We start from the raw sequence: 26,831 nt of genomic DNA, 5'->3' as shown, positions 1-26,831 counted from the left end.
TTAAAATATTGCTGGGAGACCATTAAGGAAGTGGGGCATATGCATGTCTCTACCCAGAAAAAATGTAAACTTTTGAACTCTGCTTCACTACTGTCATCCTGACCCTCTTTCAGGAAGCATGCTTACTTCTATAGAGAAGATCTTTCTGCTGTAGAGATGGCTTTAGTAATCAATCATGCACAGTGAAGAAATAACAGTTGTTGCCAGCACCAGTCACAATTCTTGCGAAACAACTTATGTAATTTATCACTTTTTGCTTTTCTAAACCCTTGCCTCATTTATTCCCCTCGGGGCACATTGGAGTTTCTACTCAAATCTGTGTCTCCCCAATTGCAATTCTTGAGAACCCCGAATAAACTTTTGCTTTCTCCTGCTGTTTAAGTCTCTTATTTGTTGACACATCTCAAAACTCTCCTAGCCTTTTCCCATTACTTGATTCCAAAGCTGCTTCCACATTTTTAGACATTTGTTACAGCAGTATCCCTACTTCTTGGTATTAATTTTCTGTTTTAGTCCATTCGGGCTGCTATAACAAAATACCACACACTAGGTAGCTTATAGACAACAGAAATTTATTTCTCACAGTTCTGGAGGCTGGGAGTCCAAGATCATGGTATCAACAGATTCTGTGTCTGGGGAGAGCCTGCTTCCTCATGAAGACCGACTTTTCACTGTAACCTCACATGGTGGAAAGGGTAAGGGAACTTTCTTGGGCCTTTATTATAAGGGTACCAATCTTATTCAAGAGGGTTTCACCCTCATGACCTAATCACTTCCCAAAGGCTAATCCCTCCTAATACCATCGCTTTGGGGGTTCGGATTTCAACACATGAATTTTATGGGACACAAACATTCAGACCACAGCAGTGATAAAAAGAAATGACTTATCAAGCCACAAAAAGACATGGATGAGTCTTAAATTTCACTAAGTCTTAAATTTTATCAAGTCAAAGAAGCCAGTCTGGGAAAACTACATAATGTATGACATCATTTATATGACATTCTGGAAAAGACAAAACTATACAGACAGTAAAAAGATCAGTTGTTGCCAGTGGTTTGGTGAGTGTGGTTGAATTGGTAAAGCATATAGAATTTTTAGGTTGGTGAAACTATTCTGTATGATATTGTAATGGTGAATACAGGATACAATGAACTTGCCCAAATCACAGAACTTTACAGCACTAAGGGTAAACTTTAACGTTTGAAAAATTTTAAAATTTTCTTTAAGAGGTTGGAGAATCCCAGGATAGACTACCATAGGTAACAAAATAATTTAAATGTATTACAAATATACGAAAAACCTTACTGAAGAGGTTGGGGGAATAAACTGTTGACCTAAAAAACTTTGGAAATGAGTTAAGTATATAAGAATAAAGTCAAAAGGAACTATACATGGCATTGTACTATAGTTCATAAAGTTTCTTCTCACAGAGTTAAGGGTTAACAAATCTGATACAGCTATACATGCCAATTAAGTAAATGGATGGTGGATGGTGGGATCCAGGATTCTCGCTGTTGGAGTGGGCATTTGTGGATAAGCAAAGGAAAAAACGAAAATGATTCAGGTGATAATGGCTTAGAGTTGGAGATACCGTTTGTGAACTCATGTTTAGCTTAATACAGCGCAGATGATTAGATATAGATATATCTATAGATACATGTATATAATCAGTTGTTATACAAACATATATCCCTTTGCTCTGTTAGCTGAGAGGGCTAGAAACAAAACTCCGGCAGCAATGAGCACACCTAACACCCCAAGTTTTGTTTCTGATACTATTTTCAATTAAACAAACCGACAGTTCTCAGGGCAATGTCTTATTCTAGTATTGGGGCAGGAAATATATAAGATGATGTGGATCATATCGTAGTGCCAGAAAGTAAGAGTGCACCACACACACACACATGCACAAACACAATGATTGGAGTATGTCAAAGGGATACACAAGTCAGCTGAAAGAGCTCCCAACGGCTAAAGCTAGGCAATTTGAACAAAAAGATAAATAAGATAGTATTAGTTTAAAAACCAAAATATGGGATAAATATTCATGAATCAGTACTGCTATAAATAAATGTCTGAATAAGTGGGAAGAATATACAAATCTGCCAAGCAGAAGAATTCCAAATAGTTTATGTAGATAATCCACCCTTAAAAAGATGGAACTCAGCTCCACGCTTTTCATGGGCTGTGTGTAGTGACTCCCTTCCAAAGAGTGTAGTATGGAAAAAGAGAATAGAAAGACTAACTTTTCCCAGCTTTATTGAGATATAATTGACATGTGATATGCAAGTTTGACACATAACATGTGTTGATTTGATGCACTTATATATTGCAAAATGATGACCATCATAGCATGAGCTCCATCACATCATGTAGTTAACATTTCTTTTTTGTGGTGAGAAAATTTAAGATCTGTTCTCTGAGCAACATTCAAGTGTATTATACAGTATTATTAACTATAATTCACCATGGTGTACATTAGATTCCCAGAACTTATTCATCTTTTAAGTGGAAGTTTTTACCCTTTGAGCAATATGTCCTCATTTTCCCCAGCCCCATCCCCAGGCACCCACCATTCTAATCTCTGTCTCTCTGAGTCTAGCATTTTATTTTTTTGAAGGAGATTAGCCCTGAGCTAACATCCACAGCAAATCCTCCTTTATTTTTGCTGAGGAAGATTGGCCTGAACTAACATCCATGCCCCTCTTCCTCTACTTTATATGTGGGACAGCTACCACAACACGGCTTTATAAGGAACACATATGTCTGTACCTAGGATCCAAACTGGTGAACCCTGGGCCGCAGAAGTGGAACGTGCAAACTTAACCACTGGGCCACTGAGCCAGCCCCTCCATAGTTTTCCATAGTGACTGCACTAATTTACATTCCGATCAATAGCACACAAAGGTTCCCTTTTCTCTATATCCTTGCCAACTCTTGTCATTCTGATAATATGCATTCTAACAGGTGTGAGGCGATATCTCATTGTGGTTTTGATTTGCATTTCCCTGACAATTAGTGATATCAAGAATCTTTCATGTACCTTTTGATCATTTGTACTTCTTTTTTGGGAACATTTCCTCTGCCCATTTTTTAATGGATTTTTCTTTTGGTTTTTGGCTATTGTGCTGTATGAGTTTTTATATATTTTGGATATTAATTCCTTGTTAGATATATGATTTACAAATATTTTCTCCCATTCCATAGGTTTTCTTTCATTTTGTTGATTATTTCTTTGCTGTGCAGAAATTTTTTTGTGTGACGTAATCCCATGTACTAATTTTCGCTTTTGTTGGGTGTGCTTTTGAAAGGTGCCGTATCCAAAAAAATTTTGTGAAGACCAATGTCATGAAACTTTTGCCTTGTGTTTTCTTCTAGGAGTTTCTGGTTTCAGGTCCTACGTTTGTCTTTCATTCTTTTTCAGTTGATTTTTGTGAGTGGTGTAAGATATGGGTCCAATTTCATTCTTCTGCATGTCTTTATCCAGTTTTCCCAGCACCATTTATTGAAGAGACTATCCTCTTTCTTTCAACTATTCTTGGCTCCCTTGTCAAATATTAGTTGACTGTATATGTGCAGGTTTATTTCTGGGCCATGTATTCTGTTCCATTGGTCTATGTGTCTACTTTTATGCCAGTACCATATTGTTTTGATTACTCTAACTTTGTAGTATAGTTTGAAATCAGGAAGTGTGAAATCAGGCAGCTGTTATTCTTTCTCAGGATTGCTTTGGCTATTTGAGGCCTTTTATTTTAGGATTGTTTTTTCTATTTCTGTGAAAAATACCTTTGGAATCTGATAGGGATTGTATTGAATCTATAGATCCCTAGTATGGACATTTTAACAATGTTAATTCTTCTGATCTACGAATATCCTTCCATTTGTGTTTTCCTCAATTTCTTTTATCAAAGTCTTATACTTTTCAGTGTATTGATCTTTCACATTCTTAGTTAAATTTATCTCTAAGTATTTTATTGTTTTTGGTGCCATCATGAATTGGATTATTTTCTTAATTTCTTTTTCTGATAGCTCGTTATTAGTGTATAGAAACGTAACAGATTTTTGTATTTGGATTTCGTATCCTGCAACTTTAATAAATTCATTAATTGATTCTAATAGTTTTTTGTGAAGTCTTTAGGATTTTCTACATATAAAATCATGTCATCTACAAAAACGATAATTTTACTTCTTGCTTTCCAAATCGGATGTCTTTTATTTCTTTTTTTGCCTGATTGCTATGGCTAGGTCTTTCAGTGTTATGTTGAATAGGAGTGGTAAGAGTGGGCACCCTTGTCTTGTTTCTGATCTTAGAGGAAAAACTTCAAACTTTTCACCATTGAGTATGATATTAGCTGTGTTTGTCATATATAGCCTTTCTAATGCTGAAGTATATTCCTTCTCTACCCAATTTGTTGAGCATTTTATCATAAAAGGATGTTGCATTTTGTTAAATACTTTTACTGCATTTATTGAGATGATCAGATGATTTATATCTTTCATTCTATCTCATTGTATCTCATCGATTTGTGCACATTAAACCACCCTTGCATCCCAAGGATAATTCCCACTTGGTCAGAGTGTATAATCCTTTCAATGTGTTCTTGAATTTGGTTTGCCAATAATTTGTTGAGAATTTTTGAATCTATGTTCATCTTGGATATGGGTCTGTAGTTTTCTTCTCTTGTAGTATCCTTATCTGGGTTTGGTATCAGGGTCACGCTGACCTGGTAAAATTAGTTTCAGAATGTTTCCTCCTGTTCAGTTTTTTGGAGGAGTTTGAGAAAGATTGGCATTAATTTTTCAAAAAGAGTAACTTTATAGTGGAGATACATAACAAACATTATTCCAGTCTGGTGATCAGGATCAATATCAACAGTGATATGTAACGGTGATAAGTCATGTTGACATACATGCCTTTAATATGGTACAGTATAAATTGCTCTTTACCTCTGTGGTTTTCCTCCCTCAAACCCATCAGCCCAGTCAAATTATGAGAATAACATCAGACAAATCCCAATTGAGGGACAGTTTACAAAACACCTAGCCAGATAATCTAAAAAATGTCAAGGTCACTAAAAACAAGGAGGGTTTCATAAATTCTCACTAGCAAGAGTAGCCTAAGGAGGCATGGTGAATAAATGTAATGTGGTATTCTGGAGGGATTTCTGAAACAGAAAAATGAATTAGGATAAAACTGAGGAAGTCTGAATAAAGTATGGAATTTATGGGTTTATTAATCGTGACAAGTGTGCCATAATAATTTAAGATATTAATAATAGAGGATCTGGGTATGTGGTGAAATAGTACAATAGTTCTGTAAATCTAAAATTTTTCTAAAATGAAAAATATCTTTTTAAAAAGATTGGCACCTGAGCTAACATTTGCTGCCTATCTTCTTTTCTTTTTGTTTTCCTTTCTTCCCAAAGCCCCCTAGTACATAGTTGTATATTCTAGTTGTAGGCCCTTCTGTTGTGCTATGTGGGACGCCGCCACAGCATGGCTTGATGAGTGGTGCTAGGTCTGTGCCCAGGATCTGAACTGGCAAAACCCAGGGCCGCCGAAGTGGAGCGCACAAACTTAACCACTCTGCCACAGGGCTGGACTGTCAAAAATAAAAATTTTAATAAAAATAAATAAGTGTATAAAAGTTAGTAGATAACTTCAGTTACAAAATAATACTTTAAATTATCAGAAAAATACATTTAAAAACAAAACTGCAGATTATTTAATGGCTAATTAAAAGAAGCAATAAATAGAAAGCATAACATAAAATATGATTGGAATTCTAGAATCAAATATATTTACTTGTAAATATAGGTAAACTCAATGTTAAAAAAAGAGTCTTGGATTTTATCTCAAAGCCAAACCCAATATTTGGCATTTAAGGAGAGACACACATTACTTAACATATAGTAACTCAGGATGCTTGAATGTGTGAACAAGTCTATTGGGTAAATGCAAATAAATAGAGTAGCAATACAAACTTTAATGTTTGTCAAAGCTGAGGTCAGGAAATGAATAAAACACATCTTAAAGCAGAAGGATCAATTCACAGTGACTATCTAGGCTATGAATATTTACACATTAAATAATGTAGCATCAACATTCATAAATTGTAGCTTATAGAGGATATAAAGAGATATAGACAGGAACATGTTATTGGTAAGAGCCTTTAATTTACTCAGTGCATGATGACTGAAGAGGACAAAAAGAATTATAGTACTTAGCAATGAATTTGTATGAATTATATTCAAATTAATATCCAGGAAACCATGAGCCTACTTTATACTCAAATACCAGTGAATATTCTCAAAGAGACCTCAACCAGTTCCAAATAGTACAATGAATTAGTATAGAAAACAGTCACTGATTAAAATGTAATAAAACTGGAAATTAATAAAAATAGTAGAGAATAAAATACACACACACATCCAAAAAATTAAAAACACACTCCTAATTAAATCTGGAGTTTAGAGAGCAGGATTGAAGTGAGGTCTAATACACGTCTGTACTTTGGACTCTGGCACCATTCAGGCCCCCAGAGGTGGGGCGTGGGAGTGATGGAAGCATTCTACCTTCTCCTGGACCTCACGTCACCCAAGGGCATCCTAAAGCAGATCCCACTGAGCTCACTATTGAAGCTAGTCTCAAGATAGAGGCTGTAATTTGAATTCTTTATCTGGCTCTTTTTTTTGTTGAGGAAAATGTACCCTGAGCTAACCTCTGTGCCAGTCTTCTTCTATTTTGTATGTGGTTCCCTGTCACAGCATGGCCATCAACAAATGGTGTAGGTCCGTGCTCAGGAACCAAACCCAGGCTACTGAAGTGGAGTGTGCCAAACTTAACCACTAGGCCAGGGGGCCAGCCCCATGGCTCCTTTTTAATGACCATATCATAATGCTTGTTATGGTCATCACAAGAATCCAAGCTTCTCAAGTAAATGCTTATTATCTATTCATTCCCATATGCCTCTATGTGGTATCTAATCAGATAAATTCCCACTCTTCCCTGGGCAAGGCCTTTCTTTATGCTGGCACTCATTATCTTAGTTTTATTTGAAAATAGATTTTTCCTGAGTTCACTGCTCTGTTGGGCAGAGATTGTTTTCCTCCAACACTACTCACATAGTGAGAGTAGGAGTAGGATAGGGTAGTTCTTTGTGTTCCTCATTGCCAAGTCCAAGCCATTGTCTCTAGATAGATAGATAGACAGACAGACATGTCCTTTGAAATACACACCAAAATATTTCCACTCACTATCTCTCATCCCTCCTCATTGCATTCATCTACTCATTTTTCTTATTAATTTTTTTTAATATTGTATGATCTGGATTTCATTCTGTCCCTCCACTAGGATTCCTGAAATCATACTTGGTAATTACAAAATGCACATAGGTGATCTAATTAGTCATCTGGATTTTTAATTCCTTGTCCTATCAATTCCAATGAATCTGTCCGCCATGCCAACCCATTCACATGTTCACATGCTTAAATTTCAAAGAGCTGATTGTTCCTGGAGGAAAACATAAAACCACAACAATGGGTGTCATTTTAAATTTATGTTCACAAACACCAAATGTATACTCAGCACTTTTAGGCAATTCTATTCCATTCCATGATTAATTCACTCTCTCACTGTCTAATCTTGTTTGCAACTTTTCCCCTCTCCTCAAAAATCTACTTCTGCTCAAATACTTTGCTCCTATAGATAACTCCCCTCTTTTATGTTTCATTATTTTTTCCTCTTTACTGGATTCTATTATCATAGCATGCTCTTAATATAATCGTTCTTACAAATAAAAGCCCTCCCTTGTTCCCACATCTCTTTCTATATTATCCTTCTTTTTTTTGTTTCCTTCAACGTAAAACACCTAACAGATTATCTGTATGTTTTATTTTTTGCAATTTCTGGAATTTATTGTGAAAGGGGATTTTTATGAATCTCTGACAAACATCTATTTGTTTGCAACTCTTCCTACTTTCTTTTATTAAGATTATGATAGTTAACAACCTTGTGAAATTACAGTTGTACATTATTATTAGTCATGTTGTAGGTTCACCACTTCACCCTTAGTGCCCTCCCCCCACCTCCCTTTCCCCTGGTCACCACCGATCAGTTCTCTTTGTCTATATGTTAACTACCACCTATGAGTAGAGTCATACAGATTTGGGCTTTCTCTGTCTGGCTTATTTTACTCAACAAAATACCCTCAAGGTCTATCCATGTTGTTGTGAATGGGACAACTTTGTCCTTTTTTATGGTTGAGTAGTATTCCATTATATATATATACCATATCTTCTTTATCCAATCGTTAGTTGCTGGGCACTTAGGTTGGTTTCATGTCTTGGCTATTGTGAATAATGCTGTGATGAACATAGGGGTGCATGGGACTTTTGTAATTGCTGATTTCAGGTTCTTGGGATACATCCCCAGTAGTGGGATGGCTGGGTCATAAGGTATTTCTATTTTTAACTTTTTGAGAAATCTCCATACTGTTTTTCATAGTGGCTGTACCAGTTTGCATTCCCACCAACAGTGTATGAGGGTTCCTTTTTCTCCACAGCCTCTCCAACATTTGTCACTCTTGGTTTTGGATATTTTTGCCATTCTAACAGGTGTAAGGTGATATCTTAGTGTAGTTTTGATTTGCATTTCCCTGATGATTAGTGATGATAGATTATCTGTATTTTTAATGTCAGTTTTATGTCCTTTGAGTCTTTCAAGTCATTTTTGCAGTGATTTCTTTGTTATCTGATTCCTAGATGTATTATCCACAGGGAAAGTCCCATGGATTTATTATCCACAGGGTAGTGATTTGCATTTTCAGCCCAGATTCTTTTACTATGTTCCATAGTCGTGCATCTAAATGCTTAACGTACTTCTTTATTTGGCTGTATAATATGAATCTGAAATTCAATTTGGCCGGTGTTGAAATCTGATCCTCCTCCATCCCCATTCTTGTTTCTTCAATCTTCACTACTTCAGCAAATGATAACAGTTGCATAAGCTAATACCATGGTGTCCGGATCAATTCTTTATGCCTCTTTCACATTAATCTCCTTATGCAATACATTAGCAAGACCTTGTGACCAACTTCTGTTGCTTTGTCCAGGTGTTTCCCCGTGTTTTAATATTGAACATCCTGCATCCCGGGATACTCCTCTGTCCTGAGCAAACCAGGATGGTTGATGACTCTAGTTCCATCTCCAAAATATATCCTTTATCTGTCCAATTCTCCCCATCTCCACTGCTACCATACCTAACCCAGGTCAGCAACTTTGTTCACCTGGATTAGGAGTCTAAGATCCTGTTCCTCTGCTTCTTCTCTTGCTATTTTCAATTCATTATATTATGGAGTTCTATTTTATTTATTTTTATTTATTTTTTTGTCATTTAATTACACATTTAATATCAATCTGATACTATTAGAATGAAAGTGATGCCAATGGAAATGATCAATAGTTTTGTGGTTTTACAGAAACATGGAACAGGCTCCGTTTACATACATAAATGAATCTGAGATTTTATTTTATTTTTTTCTCTTTTTTAAAATTTTTTTTCGGATGTACATCATATTTCGAATTCTGTATACATTACATCATGTTTACCACCTGAACACTAATTATAGTGCATCCCCTCACATGTGACCCTAATCACCCCTTTTGCCCTCCCCCCTCTCCCCTTCCCCAATGGTAACCACCAGTCCAATCTCCAATATTATGTGTGTTTTTTTTGTTGTTTTATCTTCTACTTATGAGTGAGATCATATGGTATTTGACTTTCTCCCTCTGACTTATTTCACTCAGCATAATACCCTCAAGGTCCATCCTGTAAATGAGATGACATTCATTGCCCTGCTTTAAAGCCTGCCAGTTGTTTTTCATTATATTCCATTATAATCCAATTTCCTTTTCGTGAATGGTAAGATCCTACATAAACTGCACATGCCTGGTTCACTTACTTTATCTTGAACCTTTCACACATTGATCCCTACCTTCCAGCCACACAGTTCTTTCTTTCTGTTCCACAGCACACAGACTTTGTTCACACCTAGAGTCTTCAAGCTTGTAATTCCCACTGATTGGAATGCTCTGCCCACTGTGGATGAGTCCCAGTTCTCCTTACTTTAAAAGTCTCAGCTCACATGCCACTTTTAAGACAGGCCTTTCCTCAGCACATCTTCTGCAGAGCTCTCTGCCTATTCCCTATCACAGCCTCCTTCTTAATTATCTTCACAATAATTATCTGTAATTATCTTATGGATTTTTGTCTGTTGTCTCTCTCTCCCCTTCTAAAATCCTGCTCCATGACAGCAGAAACTATGCCTGTTTTTTTTTCTCCTCTATTTCTGGAGTCTAGAATAGTACCTGATAAATAGTAGGTCCTCAATAAATCAAAAAATAATAGCAAGGATTGTATAGAATAAAAATGCCTGTCGAAAAGAATGGTTAGTAATTTACAGAACATAGATGAAATGCAGTATTATGCAGCAAAGTATTGTAGGCTGAAATTACAAATTTGAAATCTCCTTGGGGGTAACAAGTGTGTTGATGTGCATCACAGTCTCTCATTCTCCCTTTGCAAGGTATTTTTAAGAGAAAATTGATACTTGTGGAAGAAGAGGTGTTCTTAACATAGTACTTGAGACCATAAGATGTCAATTATGGTTTTTATGTGGTCTAGACGTGATCTCAAATTGAACACAAAACGATGTGTGCATGGATACATGTATGTTCATTTTATCTGCAAAAAGGCTACATTGCTTTCTTAAACTTCAATGGAATGTTTCATAAGGAATTGTTTGTGATCTGCTGATAGAGAAAAAGTATTATTTGTTGTCCCTAACTTTTTTTAAAAGTTTGCTTTCTATAGAAATCTAAATGTCTTGGCTGATGAGTTTACAATTGGTAACATCCCCAAAACTAAATTACATTTTTTGGAACCCTCGTAGGCTTTTTGAATGTTAAATTATTAATAGTTGCTCTGCAAATATGTATTCCTGAAATCACAGGTCCATTCATAGAAATTCACCAATACTTTAATTTTTTATTTCTAATTATTTTGATAATATGTCTTAACTCTGGTCAGAAGATGAAGCTGCACAATTCTTCTGTTCTGGAGGAAGCAAATAGTGCATTGGGATTACTTCATTTCTCAATGTGTGTGACTCTCTTAAATGAGTTTGACATAACACTACTTTAACACAAAATTCTTTAAACAGACTTTCAACATTACAACTCACCTGTCCTGTTGCTTTTCATCTTCAGCACTGTTGGTACAAATATTTGCCCCATTTCTTGGAAATTTATTTCTTCAAGTTTGGTGAGAAGGTCCATGATCTACTTCTTAATGGCTACATAATCGTCGGTTGGTTATTATCATCTCTGTAGAGCTATGATTATATTTAAATGTCACTAGAAATATCTATATTTTTCAATTGGTATTATTTTTGATAGTAGCTTGTTCAACAAATGATGTGGAATTTTAAAGATTTTCTTATTCTCCTTAGTAAGATGTCCTGTGTTTCTTAAAGAGTCCATCTTTATGCCTTTCACAGAGCGACTGTTTTGGTCTTAACTTTCATAACTTATTAAAAATCATACTTAAAACTGATAATCCTTTCTAAGTATAGTTTTTTCAAAATTTAATTATTTATATTAATAATTATTAATTAATTATTAATTATTTTATAGTATCTCACTAAAAAGGCAATTGTCCTAATAAGGTAATTTGTGAACACAGTGGGAGAGTTTTATTAAGTCATAGATCCTCCAAAATTATAATTAAATCTAAATTAATATTAATTCTTGATTATCTGCAGGTAGGTTAAGAGTGTTTAATCCCCAGCAAGGGCCAGGGATACTCATCCTCCTTTGGATAGACAACTAATTAGTTAGTCAGTGAGATCATTTTCATCCCTCCCCTTCAGGAGAATTTGGGAGCTACACTAGGAGCCTGGCCCACCCCGCGCTCAGTCCCTGGTCTCCACCAACCCATAGTGAGTGAACTGAGTCTCCTTACCAAACTTGAAAGTACAGGTTAGAGACTCTTTGTTCTCTGGTCACCCTTAAATATTGTTAACTTGCCCAGCAGTGATTTAATATAGATTATTGAGATACCTAAGATTCCTAAGCAAAAATTAACTGTTTACTAGTTTTCTCCCTCAAATAATACCTAAATATTTTTTTGGTAATCATATAAGCAACTTATAACTAAACTTAATTAAAACAATATAGTTTCACTTAATAATCTTAAAACATTTCTTTAGCTTTTTATTTTGAAATAATTATAGCTTCATAGGAAAATGAGAAAAAAAGGATGAAGAGATCCTGTGTACTTTTAACCCAACTTGCCCAAAAGGTAAGATCTTGCTTAAGTATAGTACATCATCTAAACTAGGAAGTCACCGTTGGAACAATCCACAGAGCTTACTCAGGTTTCGTGTTTTACGTGCACGTGTGTTGGGGGGAGGTTGTAGGCGTGTGTAGGTCTATGCAGTTTTATCAAATGTTAACACACTTTTCAAACTATTTTCTTTGTTAACACAACTATCACTAACAAAGCAGAATGCTTTATGTTGTTTTGCACATACGTTCTACTGCTACTTATGGCCCTAAAGTTAGAGGAAATCATGAACTTTCTGCTGAAAATTTATCTAGTTTTTATTTTATAAATAAACCAGTTTGTGGATAAAACAAACTGTTAATAAGAAGAAAAAATAAACTAAATTATCTTAGGCTAGATGAATTTTCATTAACTCATGCTGATTTTATTTAGGTTTGGGAGTTTTTAATTCATAAATAACAATTTATACGTAGCTGCTGTAAAATTTGTATCATAATAACATCTTTTAAGGTCTAGAGTCTTACTCAAACACAATATATAACTTGGAAAATGCATTGTACAACAGTAATATTTTGGTGTGAAAAAAATCTGCCTTTGCAGTAGCAATTGACAACAACAAGCTGTTATTATGATAAAAGAAGCATTAAAAAGTTGCAGGTCCAGCCAGAGAACAATGTTGACTCTTGATCTGGTTAAATGCCAGTCAATTAACATCAGCACTGTGGGCTCAAAATAAAGTGATTTTTATGATTGGATTTGCCTTCTCATGAAATATATATCATTCAGAACAGCAGTTCTTAAACGGTGCTGAAAGCTTGGTTTTGTTTTGCTTTTTTTCTTTTTTGCTTATTCTCTGCCAACCCATTGTGGACGGATACATTTGTAAATTACAAAAAAGTACTGGAAAATGATCTTATGCTTTGATGTCATGGCCATGTCAAATTGCTATTAATGTTTCCAAACAGGGAATGAGGTGGTGGTTTGACACACTTTTTCTGCAAAGGGCTGGATAGTAAATATTTTAGGCTTTTTGGACCATATGATCTCTGTCACAAAGGCTGGCTCTGCCACTATAGCTCAAAAGCAGCCACAGGCAATACGTTAACAAATGAGTATGGTGGTGTTCCAGCAGAACTTTATTGGGCTTTAATGTGCAGACACCTTTTTCAAATGCTTACCCTAATTTTTGTACTTATTTCATTATGGATTAGGACCAGTTTGCAGACAGGCAGTAATGTGTGGACCTCACCTAGAAAGACGTTATCTAGAAGAACCTCAGGAGCACAGCCACTCTTAAGGAAGATTTTTGATGTCCCATAGTAAAGTCCACAGGTTTCCAAAATTCCCCTATAGTGGAACCGATAACCATAGTCCTGTTTTAAACTCTAGGAAGTTCTGCAAATGGATACATGCCTAGATCTTCTGCAGTGAAAGAGCCCTGTCCATGTTTATTCTGTATTCGAGATCTGTTCCAGCAAAGCTCTGGCCAATTCTCTCTTTCGTCTCTCTTTTTTTTCCTTCAGTAATCTAGATGTGAAGACTGCCCTGGCCTTTGTCTTGACCAGGGCATATTTGTCTGCTTGTGTGGCTATGAGTGACACTATGTATACTAGGCTAGAATCAGCCACCAAATTGTACCTGGATGCCTGCATTTAGGTTATGTAACAGTTTGGTTCTGAGTAACATCATATATGTTGTTTTCTGTCTTCACTTCTAACATCAAACTGGAAAAAAACAGTTTTTCACTACATAAACACACTGGACACCATAGAACTTTTTTACTTTCTACTGCTTTCTTTTTAACACTGTTCCTCTAAAAAGAAATTAAAAGAAAGTATAAACAATATATAATGTCCAGTTTTAGATGGATCTTTCCATTGTGATCTAGTAATCAAGAAAAGAAAAATGAAACTGTTTAATCAGTTGCTTTGTAATCATGGATAACTATTGACATATCTAGGTGATGAGTTAATCACTAGCAGAATGTTCTTGAAAATCACAACATGCCAGCAATGATAGATTTTGGAGATTCATTTATCAAATTTGCAGTATGGTTTTGAATATCATCTGAAGTATTTTTAAGGCATTTGAAAGGAAAGACAGTGAACTTGTAAATGACTTGAGAACACAATGGAGAACTTGAAACTGGCAAAGAGTTAGCCATTGATGATTAAGTAGCTAGGAACTAAAGGTGTTTTTCCTTTTTGCAGTTACTGATTATAGCTTTTAGCTGTTTAACTCACTCGTTGTTAACTGTGCTGCTTAGGCAATATGCTGTCTGACTCCCACTAGGTTCCTGTAGGTAACATCTCCCGAGAGCCTGGGTCACCAGGGTAGGGGTGTTTGAACTGTTTTTCAGGAATTAGAACCCCTTTGTCCACTCCAGGCCGGTTGAGACTATCAGCTCATCAAATGGGCTCACACAGATGTCCACGCAGATAAGCAAGCTTTTGACATCAAGAGGCTAAAAACTGCACCCTCAGATCATGCTAATGCTGCCGTTTTGTGAACATGGGTCTTGTGAAGAGGCATGAAGTCTGACTACACTTGCACTGATCATCAATTACCTCACCTCTCCTCACCTCCCATCACCTACCTCCACATTTCAGACCACTTTGTCCCCCTATCCCATAAATACCCCTGAGTCCCTGTTTTCAGGGAAGCATATTTGAGACTCACACTCTCACCCCTCGAGTGGCTGCCTTGTGATTAAACTCTCTCTCTGTTGCATTCTTTTTGGCTTGGCGTTTGGCTCTCTGGGTGGCAGGTGAAAATGAACTTGGTTCATTAACAGACTGATGCTCTGAATTTTGAGACTCAACCTCACCTTATATGGATTTTTCTTTCTTATCTCTAAGAACAAATTCTAAAATGAGATCATCATGCTGCCACTGCATCAAGCTCTTCATTCATCATCTCACATTGTGTTTCGTCACACTCACATCTAAGAGAATAGATGTAAATATGTGAATATATCTTGGTCTACATAGGTAAAAATACATATGCGTATTTGGAGCCAATAAATGCTTAAGCAATAGGCTGTGTAAATTATAAACTTTCATTTCAATATTGAAATTTCCTTTGGGTAACACTAACCCAGCTCTTGGAAAAACTTGCCTTAAGTTCGCCAGGGGGGATGAAAATACGAGGGAAAGGACTATTAGAGGTGAAGTCTAATAGATGTCTTATATATAGGCCATCACTTGGGGTCTCAGTGTGAGGAGCATACGTGGTGAATAGATGAAAACAGAATTGTGTCCCATCCCTGCAAGCACAGTAGTAATGATTACTCAAAGGAATCAAGTCAGTGTCAGGGCAAGGCAGAGGAATGTGAGGGCTAGAATGAAAGCCTGTCACACAGAATTGAATTAATTTAATTTCAGATAATGCTAATGAAAAACATAGTATTTTACTTGTTAATGATCCAGAAAATTAATTGTGCTTTCCGCTTTAATTTTCTTACATAATTACACATCCTAGTTTTTTGAGAACTTTTTGTAAAATATTGCCTTTTCCAGACAGTCACACATATATACACATAAACATACTCTCCAGCAAGAGCATATGCATCCTGGTGTGTGACACATGCACACCAGAAACACATGTTTAATAAATGAATTTAAAAATCTGCTGGGGAACTACAAAACTATCTGACTATTTCTTACAGAGCTCTCACAATAGGGTGGCTTATAATTAAAGAATATCTGTCAGGAGACAGAATCAAGTTTCTTCATCCTTGGAAGCTGTCTTTTCTCCACTCCTGAAGAATTATGGAAAATGCACCTTAAATGATCTAGAAGATAGTTTGGTGAGATTTGCTGCTAATCCAGTTTTTAAAATATTTTATTGAGTAAATGCAGCTTTTATTGCTGCATTTATTAATGAATGAATGCACCAGCAGTACTATTATATAGATTCTAAGAATGAAAATGTGTAGATCATACATTTATCCTTTGTGACCTGATTCTGCTAATAATAACCATAACTAGTATTTGAGTAGTTTTAGTAGTTTATAAACGTGGCCACTTATGTTATAACCTATCTTATTCTCGTTTTGCCAGACATTTTTCATCCTTAGCTATTGCTAAGAATAAAATAATATTATCTACTGATAGTCATCTCTGAAGGCAATTTTTAAAGATCATACGATATACACTTCATTATATTGTTTTCTCCCTTTGGCAAGATAAGTGTGGTAATAATATTGGACAAAGGAAATTACTAACATACCCCCTTCTGCCATACTAAAATGACATTACTCTAGGAGGCAATATTTGTGAAATTAATAAAACAATATTTTGAGGTAATATAAGCATGATCATCATTTATAATCATGATAAGCATAAACTTCTCCAAAACTAGGATACTGTCATAAAATGGCCATTTAATTCTAACTAATTAAAATTGATTCAGTCTGATAATGTCCTCCCAGCTCTTTTTAGCCCAGAGTTTTATTGTAAATTGAAATAAATATTTTCTCCTACTGAGTTAAGTCATATCCTTTTTACTCTAAGCCATAGTAAGTTATACACAAAATACTGCAAAGGACAGAAGAATAGTTATAGATAGATAGTCAGAGAGAGATAGAATGGGCGTAAGTTGAGTAAGAATAACCTGAAAGTAATTAATGATACTGGCAGTGAACTTCAAGACTATATATCATCTTTCTTCTTTTCTTTTTAAGTGTACCATGCAAATTTTTATGTTAGCCTAGAACTGTGTTTATTCACAGGTCCTGTAAGTTGTCAAAATAAAATGAAGACTTTACATCTTTACATGTAAACACCAAATTTTATCTAAGAAGGAACAATACAAAATGGCTAGCAAAGTCATTATTCCCATTTCTGTTTATACAGTATTCTCAAAGCTAAGACCTTCATTGTCATTCGTGCAATTAATAAAAGGATGGATTCATTTTATCTGAAAGATAAAGAGAAAATCTTCTTTTGGGAATCAATCATTAACATGTATTGGTGACTTTGTACAGGCTAGCATCATTCTAATCATTTGTGTATGTTGTCACTTCAATTCTTCCCAATAATCTAGTAAGGTAGGAATGATTATGCATATAATAGTTAAGAAAATTAAGACTTGACTGATGTCACACAGCTAGCAAAGGTTAGTTGTAGATATCCTCTCCAGGAACAGTGTTTAATAAATCAAACTAAGATGAGGGACACAATTACAAAAATCCTTTATAGAAACTAAGACCAAGCAAAAGTATACATACCTTTCTAATTATATAACACATGCTAATTGCAGGCTGTAAAGAGCACAAGGGCAAAGACCTCTGATAGTTGCTTTAATCTGAAACAAGGAAACAATGTTAAAGGAAAATATTATCCATCACAAAACCTCTAATTAGAAGATGGAAGGGGGCTGAAGAACGGCAGGCCCAGGGCGAGTCTTCCACTTGGTTTCCAACATAATTTACCCTAATTCTATTTGAAGATATTTCTTTCAAATTATTAAACAGTGCATTGCTTAATTCAGTCATTAACTTTTTGAATAGATAATGTATGCACACAATATGCATCTTTACAATTACAAAAAGACATAGAGGGAAAATACATTATTTTAAAACCCTATCCCCTGCTACCTAGCTCCCCTCCAAACAGGTTTCTATTTTTGCCTGTTTTTTTCCAGAAATATTTGATGCAAATATAAGCATAGAAATATATTGGATATGTGTACATGTACCACATTTATGCAAGTCATATCTTACTACATACAATCTTCTGCATTTTTTCACTTGCTGTATTTTAGATACTGTTTCATCTGTGCATATAGAGCAGATATTCTTTTTTTAAAGGCTTCATAATATCTCATTATTGGGATGTAGCACATTGGGTTTAAAATAACCACTCTTAATGGGCATTTAAGTTGTTCTAAACATCTTCTCTAACACACAAGTTGGGGTGAATATTCTGTACCCCAGGTAATTTTACTCATATGAAAGCAGATTTGTAGGTTTAAATATTGTAAGAGGAATTAAGAGGAAAAAAGGATAAAATCATTTATAACATTAATAGACATCAATAAATCGTTCGTTACAGAGGTTGTACCTACTTAGATTTTACCAGTAATAATGAGAGTGTTCCAGCACATTTTGCCAGTATTTTTGTTCTCAAGTGTTTTGAGATTTGGCAAGATGATACGTGAAAATGTGCATTCCTCTTATAATGAGTAAAGTAGAACATCAGGTCCATTTTGATAAAATTCAAGTTGCTTTCTTGAAAAGAAAATCTCAATAGAAAACAACTAGACAAGAACTTGTTTACCTCTAAATGTAATACCCATTCATTTGTTTATCAACACAAAATCAGCATCCTGTTTAATAAGAGAAAATAGAAGTATTTTTATTGCTTAACATTAGAAATAAAGTAAGGATAATGACAAATAAAAATGACAAGCAATAGGGTGTATTGGAGGATATGAGGAAGCCATTTTGTGTAAACCTAATTCGGCCTGACCTTGTCTTTCCAAAAGGGCCTGACCAAGGCCGTTGAGCATGCATTGTATATCTGCTTTAGATATTCCCTATGGCAAGAACAAAGGCCCTTGAGATAAAGGTGCAACTTCCCTCCCCCTCCCAACCTTGGCATTCCCTTAAGGATTAAGCATCTTTCTTTAGGCTAGAAACTGATTGCTGCACTCACTTATGACCACCCAGCTCAAGACAATAGACTTGCCTCCTGCTACGCCCTCCAAGAGAGCAGACCCACTACCCGCTGTGTCCATCAAGCACTGTGCCAACAGGGCAATCTTGTGACTACTGTGGGAGGGACATTTCAATCATATGTGAAACGTCCTGTATGGGGGTATATAACCACTCTGTATACCTCACTTCCTAGGTGTCCTTTCTTCCTTCGGGAAGAAAGGCCCCGGGCCGTGGTCCTCAGATTTCAGCTCAGAATAAACTCTCCCAAATTTTCATTTATAGATTGGTTATGGATTATTTTTGTCGACAATAATGTCTAATCAAAATTACTATTCAATATTCTCCTATTTTTCTAAAGTACTAGCCAAAGAGATTAGAAAGGAGAAGGTTGGTAGAGGTATAGTCACTAGAAAGGTGAAGTTTAAATTATCTGTATTTGTATGTGTGTGGGGGGAAGATATCTCTTTCTGTTTACCTTCCTAGGTTCTCCAACTGGTGCCCTATAAATTAGAAAGATAAAAGATATGAGAAAAGCATGTAAATTATGTTAGCATGTATATCGTGCATATACATAAGAGGAACTCAGTTATTAGTAACTTAAATAAATGATTAGAATTTGGAGTGTATATATCTAACAGTAGAGGAAAAAGAGAGGAGAAAAGGGCATTGTGGAAAAGCAAATGCCTTTTCAGAAAGAAATGGACTCGCGTAGGAGGATAGACTGAAGCTCTGAGAATATGTGACAATATCATCTGTCTGGGTGTGGTGTTGACTTCTCTGGAGAAGAGAAGATTAGAAGTGCTCCAGGGAAGGGATTTAGGACAACTGATTTCTTTTGGGAGGCTCTGCTGCAGGCAGATAAGGGATTTCAGGAACTCAAATGCCTTGGGCTTAAAATAATTCTTATACCAAAGTGGCATATTTTGGGTGGCATATCCTGATCTCTTTCAGCATATTGCTTGTTTTTAACTTGAATATCTGAGAAAAAAACTTAAAATATTAGAAATAATAACAGACTCCAGAAAGGTAGTAGAGTTAAATTTTACATATGAAATTTCTGATATCTATAATAATAAAACAACTAGTTCTATGATGAACAGACTTATTTACATTAACAATGTAAAAGATAAAGTAAGCAAAACTTATGAAAAAAACACGAAATTTATATTCTACAAACAAGAATTTAAAAATGATTTAAATAAATGCAAAGGTATGTCAGGTTCTTGCGTAGGAAGAGCCAACATCATTAATTTGTTAGTCTCCTCATTCGTGAGGTATACATTTAACATTGTTACCAACTGTGGGTTTACTTCCATTCTTGATCTCTAAAATTCATTCTCCAAACAATAAGCAAATCATCTTTTTAAAAGACATGAAACATCGCTACACTTCTTAAAAATAGTTCAAGGACTTTCTGGCTCATTTATTTACAAAATGCTGGTCAACATCAACAATCGCTAGAAATTTAGCCCCTGTTTGCACCCTGTGCTATCCTAGGTCTTGTCTATCACACCTCCTTATTTTATTGTCTTCATAATATTATCACTATTCCACTTAACCTTGTTTATGCATTCAGTCACTTTGTTAACTGAGCTCTAAAGGACTGGTGACCCGCAAGTGAATTCTTTTGCCCAGAGCCGCTTGTGTCAATTGGACAAGACCAGGTTCGGAATAGCGGAGCAAAAAGTTTATTCGTGGATCAATGGATAGAGGAGGCAGAGCTCCCGCTCTAAAACACCTTCTCACTGAAAGGAACGTGAGTAGGGTTCTTATGGGGTGTGAAGGGGTTGGGGTCTCCACATCATTGCTGGGGTAGAGGGCATTTGGGGGCATGCGCAGATCTTCCCTTGCATATGGCACATTGTGCACGTTTCCTTTGGCACATGGCACCCCATCACCATCTTGGACCTTTCTGGTTTGGACTGGTTCTGCCGCTTGGCCATCTGGCATTGTTCTGCCTTGGTTCCTATAAACAAGCACAGCTTTAGGGACTTCCTTGGGTGACAACTTGTTTATTTTTGTCTAAGATAAAATGTAAGATCCAAAAGATCAGAGACATAGCACTATATCCTTTTTTAAAAAAATTTGGAACTGTTGTAAGTACCTAGTCGGAACTTAATAATACTTGTTGAGTGGATAAATGTATTTGTAGTTTGATGGTTTATAGAAGAAAATTCAAGCAAAATATTAAAATGGGGTGGTTTAGAGTTTTTATTTTAATGGAACTAAATGCACCAAAAATGAGTTAAAGGCTTTGCAAAATGAACTTTAATATATCCTGACAATATTTATAGAAGCAAGGAGATGTGCTATTAATAAGCAACTTAAAGTGTCATTTTATTAAGCATGTTTATTAGCAATGCAAATGTAAAAACTACTTGTGTCAGTGATAGATAAGCAGAGCAAAGAAAATAATGAAATCATTAGAGGGTATTAAGAGGCATTACTTTGAGAATTTACATTTAGTGATTTACAGTTATAATAATAACCAGGATATTTAGTTTCAACAAGGATGCCCTTTATTTGGTTTTGGAAAATTTAGCCTCATAATCTTCTATGGAAATTTCTTAAAGATTAATCCATGCTCATTATTTAAAAAACTATATACATACATAATCAGAAGGGATCAATGATAGCTGAATAAATTCTTTTTTTTCATTAATTATAGAAACATCCCTCATCGTCCATTAGCGTTTTTACTTATTGGATGATACTTTGTTTGGTGGATGTAGTTTCAGATTTCTTTGTACATATGCAAATCATATATCTTTACGTTTCTTCCTATTGCTATATATTTTCTCACATGTATCAGATTATATTTTCCACAGTGTATTGCAGTCTGCTTTACAGATCTAGTAGGTCGTGGGCATTTTCATCAGTACATTAACTTTCTTGATTCTTTGTAATGACTATGTACTGTTCCTTGACTAGTTTTGCCTAAGTATGAGATCTCAGATGGAGTACATTTGAAATGTTCTAAACTTCATGACAGGCTGAGGCAAAATAGAACATTCTAAAATTAAGTAAAGTAGGATGTGGTAGTAACAACACAGAAGTGAGAGGGATATAGGAAAGGGACACAAAAGTGGATAAAAAGAGTAAGAAAAGGCAGCATTCCTGGGAGAAATGCTGAAGGCAGATTAAAACTAAGAGTTTGTGGGTGGATGAGAGGGAATTCAAAAATCAAAAGAAAGATGAAATAAAAGTAATTGGAGTGTTTACATGATCGTAAATATCTAATATAGTTATGTAAACATTTTGAAATGAGAAGATAAGACAAATACATGGGCTTTAAATATTTGTAGAAGTTAAAAAGGAGCTATATTCAGAAAGCAGACGAATATTAAGGAAAGCATTAATAAATTCTGAGAGGTTCATGAATTTATACATTATGTAACATTTGAATTAGTTTATCAGTACCTGGATTTATTCTGTCCATTTTCAGCATTCATATTCTGCCAAGGTAATCAGTATCTTTTCTATCTTTTTCACAGCTCAAATAGGGTACAGAGACGAATTTTCTTTTAGGACCTAGTGTTGCTCAAAAATGGTTTGTTTTATATGAAATCATGTTCTCCTTAGGATGGAGAAAAAGACTGATTTTTTTCCCTTCTTCTTCCTATCTTTTGACTTTAAATTTATTCTAGGAAAGAGTCACGTGAGCTGGGAGTGTGATTTCTTCTTCCTCCTCTAAGGACCTGAAGACAAGAGCATGGGAAATTAATAATAGTGATTCTGAAGAAAATGATTATGTTCCTAGGATATAAAGTAATAAAACTCAAACCGGCAAAGATTTCTGTTGGCCCTGACAGCAGTAAAATCATCTGTGGATGAAGATAATTTCTGGGGTCACAATCAATTTCCCTCATAGCCTGGAAAAACTGGCTGAGGTTGGGCAAGACTTGTTCTTTGCAATCAATATACTGTATTAATCATGTTTTTTTATTTTCTGTATTTTATGATGCTTTGACTTCTTGGGGTCCTTAATGGCTGCCCTGGGAGAGACTGTGCCTCCTAGAGTTAGCTCATTCCTAGACATAGTACACAGCTTACCTCCTAGTATTCCTTTCATATGCAGACCAACAGATCCACAGCCCATTTATCCAACCACTTCTTTCATCTAACACTCACACACCAAGCTGATATTTACCCTGCCCTAGATCATTCCAGGGCCAGATACTGAAGGCTAAGAGACCACCACTATGGCCCAGAGCCTGCTGAAAGTGATCATAATAATCCTATCCTAAACTTGTTCAGGATCATCCAATCCCAAACATGTTCAAACTTGCCTACTCTACCTTGCTGATTCCTTCGTGCAGAAACCACAATAAAGGCTCTGGACTGTGTTTCCTCCTTCATTCCTTATGCCTCCTGATGAACCCTGGTACTTTACCATATGGCCCTGCCTGTGTGGCATGCCCCTTTCTATTGACACTGTACATAATAAACTTTTTTTTCAAAAGCAGTTGTCTACATGTCTTTCATCTTACCATATATGATTAAAACAAATACCAAGTGTGTTTTAATACATGTATCAATTCATTATTCTCTAAAAATATCTGTTTTACATAGGAGGTCCGAATGGAGCAGTTGCTACTTGGACTCCTTTGACTGGTATCCTTGACCATTGCCCTAGGACTGGACTATCTTGGCCATATATTTACAGTGAAAATAGCAAGCAATAAATTTAAAAATGACAACCTCTTTAACCCTAGCATGTGGAAATATATCTTGGAAAATGCCACATAAGGTGGCATCAGTTCTCTAAATTTCGAGACCATAGATTTATTTTATATTACGTTTTGATAGTTAAAATTTGAAGGAATATCTGGCAAATATTAAAGCAATAAAGCCCAGGGCTATTTATCTTTGCCAAGAACATAGATTCTGCCAATTAGAAACTGCATTAATTATTATTAAAGTTTAACAAGCACAGTTGATTGCTAAGAAATAATTCTTGCCAATTTGTGTAGCATCCCTGAAACCTACCTTTTTATATTTTTCTAATTTATAATGAATCAATAAAAGTTGATTTTATCATGCAATAAATATTATTTAAGATACTGTAGAAGTAAAAATAAAAATCATATAAATTGAATGTTACTAAGTGAAAAGAGCCAATCAGAAGGAGTTACACACAATATGATTCCAACTGTATGACATTTTGGAAAAGGCAAACTATGGAGACAGTAAAAAGATTAGTGGTTACCAGAGGTTGGGTCAGAGAGAGGGATGGTTAGATGGAGCATAGAGGATTTTTGGAGCTGTGAAAATATTCTGCATGATACTATAATGGTGGATATATGTGCTTATACACTTGTCTAAAACCATAGAATATACAATACCAAGAGTGGACTCTAATGTAAACTGTGGACTTTGGGTGATTATGACATGTCAGTGTAGCTTCATCAGTTGTAACCAATGTACCACTCTGGAGGGGGATGTTGATAATAGGGGAGGCTATGCATGTGTGATGTGTAGGGGTATATGGGAAATCTTTATTCCTTCCTCTCAATTTTGCTGTGAAGCTAAAATTGCTCTAAAAAAACAGTCTTTAAAAAAATCACATGAAAAATCTCCCTGCTTTTAAGTATATTACTCTATAGCTGTTTGTCTTAAGACTCTGAAGTAAAGTGTGTGTGTGTGTGCGTGTCTTTGTGCTGGGGCATTTCATCCAACAAAGAATTGGGTAACCCAACTTCTGGCTAACGTAGGAAACCAAACTACTCTCAAGATCTCAACAATAGTTTGTGAACATCACTTCTAGATCCTTAGTACTCCAAGTGTGGTCTGTGGACCAGATACAGCCATAACACTTGGAAGCTAGTTAGAAATGCAGAATCTCAGGTCCCACGTCCAATCCACTGAGTCCAAATCTGCATTTTAATAAGATCTTCTGGTGATTTGTATGCTCATTGATGTTTGAGAAGTGCTGCCCTAGATAACAGCCTTTAACATGATTCAGTTACCAAATTTCATGGACTCTGTTTTTCAGTTGAGTTCCCTGGGGAATAAATATAGCAAGCCCAACATGAATTCTGTATTCTCTCCCTTTTCTGTACCCTCTCCCCCAAGCCACACAAATTAGCTTTGAGTGATGATACATAAATGGAATGTCAAGAGACGTTTCTTTAGGCCAGGTCGTGACAAAATAACAATTTTTATCCACCACTGATATTTGGACTAATAGTTCATTAATGTGATTTTTCTTTCATAAAATGGTTTGCTTTTGTATATAACTATTGTTGATGTATAGAGACAACTGGAATTGGGACTGGCTGGAGTCCCCAGGAATGAGGCAGAGAAACAAAAATGAAATGTATAGCAGTTTAGAGTATGCATATTATTATTCATAATTTTGCCTGTGTCTTAATGGGTTTTGGGAAAATCATATAAATTAATAAAATTTAACCTATTTCACATTGAGTTGGAAATAAAACTATATTTAAGTATTCACTTGTGCTTCTGGCATTCAGCATTGTAGATGCAAATGTGTTTCTAGGCTCAGACTCTATTTTGGGATCATTGCAAATGAAGATCAGATTCCCCAAAATGAAAGAATCATATTATTGGGTAGTGGGTAATGTAGAGGGACAGGGCAAGGATAGTTCTTCAGAAAGTCTCATGGACGCCAGGGTGGAAAAGATTGGAGTAAAACTATGACCAAAAGAGAACTCCAGAGCAGTGCAAAATTTTCTTAATTTTTGTAGTGGAAAAAAAGGTATTAAATGCTGAAGAACATGTCCTATTATTTTTATGCCTTGAGGTTTTTAGATTCAGAGATGCCAGGGATGGCACTCTAATTTATACCAGCCCATCCACCCTACCATTAGCTAATTTTAGGTGGGATTTTGCAGAGATCCTGGGAGACTTTGAGAGATAATTACTCTTTCTTGACTCTTTCAAGACAGGCAATTTTCCATTTCCAGGAAAGTTAGTTGCTATGTATTATCCAACAAGCTACAAGCCACAGTGGTATTATTCTAAAGATATTTGAATGACAAGAAAAAACTTTTTTTATAATTATCCATATCATTACATTTCCCATGGTCTTCATTCCTTTGTGTAGATCTTTATGGTCATCTGGTATCATTTTTCTCCCACTTCAAAGATTTTTCTTAGCATTTCATGTAGTGCAGGTCTCCTGTTGAATTCTTCCAGTTCTGCATGTCTGAAAAAGTCTTTCACCTTTATTTTTGACACATTTTCTCTGGGTAATGAATTCTAAGTGGACGGTTTGTTAGTTCTATTTATTTTTTTCTTCCCTGAATTAAAGATATTACTCCTGTAAGATTTGCTTTCATCTTTAGCTTTTTTCCTTTGTACACAAGATTTTCTTTTTCTGCTTTTAAGATACTTATTCTATCACTGTTTTTAAGCAGTTTGATTTAACTGTGCCTTTTTGTTATTTTCTTGTTTTGGGGGAGAGTTGAAATCTTGGATCTGTGGATTTATAGTTTTCATAAATTTGGGGCAAATTTCGGTCATTATTTATTCAAATAATTGGCCTTTGTTTGCCTCCTTCTGGGATTCAAATTAGCATATATTTGGCTACTTAAAGTTGTCTCACAGCTCACAGATGCTCTGCTTATTTTTTTCTCTCTGTATGTTCTTTTGGATAGTATCGATTGCTGTCTTTAAGCTCATTATATTTTCTTCTGCAGGGTCTAATCTACTTATTATTCTAGCCAGTGTACTTTTTATCTCAGACATTGTAATTTTTCATATTTAGAAGTTCTATTTGGACTTTTTAATGTCTTCCATGTCTATCTTTAATATGTTTTACAGACTTCTTGAAAATATAATAACTATTGTGGGGGCCTG

The sequence above is a fragment of the Equus quagga genome, chromosome 3 (assembly GCF_021613505.1).
Source record: "Equus quagga isolate Etosha38 chromosome 3, UCLA_HA_Equagga_1.0, whole genome shotgun sequence".
Classification (NCBI taxonomy): domain Eukaryota; kingdom Metazoa; phylum Chordata; class Mammalia; order Perissodactyla; family Equidae; genus Equus; species Equus quagga.
This window is presented reverse-complemented; position numbering follows the sequence as displayed.